Genomic DNA, 4,356 nt, shown 5'->3' with positions numbered 1-4,356 from the left:
TTGGCCACACTCATCAAGGAACAAAAAATTTGGACAGTCAAAGTATATAACATGTTTTCATTATTCCAAATCATACATATTGAAGATGATCCTCACATACAGCGGAGTTAATAAATATCATTTAGAAAATATAAACCAAAAACACCTTGTAGACAACTATTTTAGTCCATATCTAACCAGAAATACATCAACTAGAAGAGTGATTTATTTTTCATAATCTTCTAGCATGGGACACCATCATTAATCCTTGTGTTTCACTGCATATCATTCTTCACCAATGACTACAATGTCTTGTGATGCTCCTATTATGGTGAACCATCCGTTCTGCAAAAACAGAAATGATTTATTAGTAGTACATATAAATGAATTTGCTCAAAAGGATAGTAGCACATATGAAAAAAATTGCATGTGAATCATTTTAGACTAAATAACATTGTATACTATTTCCTGTAGCTTAGATATGTCTTAATCCAAATTCTTGCACACTCCTTATGCAACAAAGAAGAAACTGTTTTTGCGAACAATTAATTAGTTTGTTTCTTATCTAGTTCTAGCAAGACTTGAGTTATTCTATATATGGGCAAAACGTTTTGAGCTTTTTTGGTTGATGGTCTGTACCCAACTAAATTAACACTAAAAATTATTCTCCTCTGCTAGAAAAAGGAATACTGTTCTACTATGTGATAAGTGATATACATACATATGAAAATCCTCGTTGTAACCTGGATATCAAAGCATATAGTGAAGCAACTAATAATGTGCTGATTTCTGAACCTGAAAAAGACAAGAACGAGCTATAGGTCCATTATACAAACCATATGACTAACCTGCAAAGCACATAACAAACTAGTCACTATATCCGCTTTAAGCATGACAGACCAACCTGATATAATTGAGCAGAAATGATTTCAAATATGAACCTCCTCCGGAAGAATGGCGTACAAACCAAAAATAACATAAACAAGCAACATCACCAACAAGCATACCTTGAGAAGTGATGCTGATGAGCCACCACATGTATTATTTCGCATCCAATTCCAACTGAGTAAGATAGTCACTCACATCAGAAAATGCAATTTCTAGGTAGATGTTCATCTCTAGTGGTGAGACCCTGGTTTGTGACCCAGTGGTGTATAGCAGAGCCCATCAAATAAACTAGCAATGCAGTCGCGCCCCTTGTAGGAAGTTGCCCGAGTTTTATGATTTCTCAGTAACACAACCATCACAAAAAATGCACCATCTCATCAACACTCAACAAAATGCGGTAAACAAACTGGCTGTTCTATGCATGATGGTACAAGTTATTTTTCCAGTGAACAATTAGACGAGGGAATGGAACTATGCAGTTATTATGAAAATTAAATTCCTCGGGTATACAGTGGAAAGATAATATTTTTTGAAGAGATGACGATGGATGTAGAATAATAGTAGATGCAAAATTATGCTTGGGGTTCAGTACTAGTGCCATAATTGGCAAAATCCAGCAGGAATTGAGAATTCAATAACACAACCATCAGCAAAATGCAGTACACAAGCTTCTACATGGATGATGGCACAACTTGTTTTTCAGCTACAGTACAGAGGGAAGGTAATCACTACTAGGAAAAGGCCTACTAATGGCACACCAGTTTTGTGTACTAATGGCGCACTACTGGTGCGCCATTAGTATCATGCCACTAGTATTTTTTTACTAATGGCGCACCATTGGTGCGCCATTAGTATACCAGATACTAGTGGCGCACCAGTAGTGTGCCATTAGTATGCCTAGAGGTGCGCCATTACTATCTGACTTAGTAATGGCACACCACATAGAAGTGCGCCATTAGTAATAATTTTTTTCAAATTTTTTTATTTTTTTCAATTTTTTTTAAACATTCATTTTTTTTTCTTAATCTCGGTTCACTATGGCTTAATCTCGAGTCAATATGCTTAATCTTAGGTCAAATCGTACTCTATGGTCTTCCCAGAAGGTCACCCATCCTCACACTACTCTAGCCAAGCACGCTTAACTTCATAGTTATATCCAACCCCAGCACCACCTCACTTCACATGCACTTGTTGATATATCTATCATATCAATCCTATTAAACCTTGCTGATGTCTAGGACTTCGTTCATGTTCATGAGTATGATGAAATTTTGAAAAAATATTTCAAACTTCCCAGTCATATTACATATCATATTTTGAAAAATAATTCAATTTTTTTTTCAAAACCAATTTTTTTTCTGTTACTATTGGCGCACCTAGCATACGGTACGCCACTAGTAAGTTTGAAATTTCTTGAATTTTTTCACTTCGGATCTTAAAAGCCCCGTAACTTTTTTCTGTTAGGTTTTTGGGGATTTTCAAAATGTTTAACGAGGTTCCCCCGGTTAAATTTGGATGTAACTTTTCGAGTAGATGATTTTTCATATAAAAAACTTTTTAATCCGAGTTCGTATGCAAAAGTTATGCCCGTTTTACAAATTTCAGAGAGATTTTGCAAATAAAGTCAAAATTCATATTTGTGAATTTTCCCAACAACTAGACCACATATCACATAGGAAACTTATTTCTTTTATTTTTTGACATTTCCATCATTTTCTTTTATTTTTTTAAACTGAAAAGGCGGTCCGGGGGGGGGGGGGTGCATTCGGTATGTTTTGGGCCAAGTTAGTAATGGCGCACCGTGGGGGTGGTGCGCCATTACTAGTTTTGAAAAAACAATAAAACATATTCTGAATTTTTTTTCTAAAAAAACTTAGTAATGGCGCACCAGTTGACAGTGCGCCATTACTAGTTTTAACTAGTAATGGCGCACTGTTCACAGGTGCGCCATTACTAGTTTGAAAAAATAAATAAGAAAAATTTGGAATTTGTTTTTGAAAATAATTTACTAGTGGCGCACCGTGGATGTGGTGCGCCATTACTAGTTTAACTAGTAATGGTGCACCACTCCCACGGTGCGCCATTACTAGTTTTGAAAAAAAATGAAATTTTTTTTGTTACTAATGGCGCATCGTGGATGTGGTGCGCCATTAGTATTTGGACACTAATGGCGCACCAACACATGGAGCACCGTGGTAGTGAATTAGTGTCATTTCCATCTATAGCCCTTTTCCTAGTAGTGAATTCTGCAGAGAAGTGCCAGCGAAAGTAGTACAGTAGTAGATGAGGAAACTAAATCATGCTTGGTTTTGGGTACTGCGTGAAATAATTAGCAAGCATCTACCAGGAATTGAGCAGGGGAGGGGACGGGAAGAAGATTAGATCTGGCTGCGCATGGGAGGGGGGCTCATGAGGAGGCAGGTGGTGACGGTGAAGTGGCAGAGGAGGCGGCTGGGCCAGATGGCGTGGACGTGGATGTAGCGGAGCACGAAGGCGTCGTAGAACCCGGAGGGCAGCACACCCACCTTCTGTACCAGCAGCGCATCGGCCTCTGCCTCCTCCGGCATCCGGCGAAAGCCGCCGTTGACGCCATCAGCGGGCCGATCTGAATCGAGGCGAGTGTCCTGTTTCGGTCAAAGGGGAGGCCTTAGTTATTAGGTTAAGATAAGAAACCTAGACTCAATATGTTGATATTTATCCTTTTCACCGATTAATATTAAATAAATTGTTAACTACTCAAAAAAGATAAGATAAGGAGATTGCAACGACGACCACTAGCTAATACTATGGGTTTTCGCATGCGCAAGTTGGACATGTGTTGGCCCGGCCTAACAGTAACGACCAAGTATTGTTCGTAGCTCATCGTTAATGACCTAATTTCCAGTAGTGTATTGCGGCCTAAAGCCGGTTTATAAGCCGGTTGGATGAAAAGGCTATCCCTCTGTATCAGATGATGAAGAAAACAGACCACTTTGTTTGGAGTGATGCTACTGATCAGGCATTTGAGGCATTGAAAAAGTAGTTGGCTGAGCAACAGATCCTTGCAGCTCCTATTGATAAGGAGCCCTTACTGTTATATGTGGCTGCTAATAGCCAAGCTGTCAGTGTGGCAATTGTTGTGGAATGGAAGGAAGCAGGCAAGGAATATCCGGTTCAACGGCCGGTTTATTATATCGGTGAAGTACTCATTAAATCCAAGCAGAGCTATCCACATTGGCAGAAACTGGTGTATGGAGTGTTCATGGCTAGTCATAAGCTGAAGCAGTACTTCTTTGGAAATCCCATGACTGTGGTCAGTTCTGCTCCTTTTGGGCATATTATTCAAATCAGAGAAGCCACAGGTCGGGTTGCCAAGTGGGCTATTGAGCTTGGACCCCATAGTTTGAAGTACATGCCTCGGGCAGCCATCAAGTCTCAAGCACTTGTGGATTTCATCAATGACTAGATAGCGTTGCAGATGCCTAAGGAGAAGCCAGATAGCACATATTG

General features: G+C 39.3%; 1 long non-coding RNA gene across 1 annotated transcript; it reads right to left on the bottom strand.

Annotated features, from left to right (window-relative positions):
- Positions 1–244: 244 nt before the first annotated feature.
- Positions 245–1,007, bottom strand: LOC123107441 (uncharacterized). Its single transcript, XR_006451676.1, has 3 exons — positions 987–1,007; positions 828–883; positions 245–324 (listed from the first exon to the last, which is right to left on the bottom strand). It is a non-coding gene; the product is annotated as an uncharacterized lncRNA (long non-coding RNA).
- Between the last annotated feature and the right edge of the window lie 3,349 nt (positions 1,008–4,356).

The sequence above is a fragment of the Triticum aestivum genome, chromosome 5A, assembly GCF_018294505.1.
Source record: "Triticum aestivum cultivar Chinese Spring chromosome 5A, IWGSC CS RefSeq v2.1, whole genome shotgun sequence".
Taxonomy (NCBI): domain Eukaryota; kingdom Viridiplantae; phylum Streptophyta; class Magnoliopsida; order Poales; family Poaceae; genus Triticum; species Triticum aestivum.
This window is presented reverse-complemented; position numbering and strand designations above follow the sequence as displayed.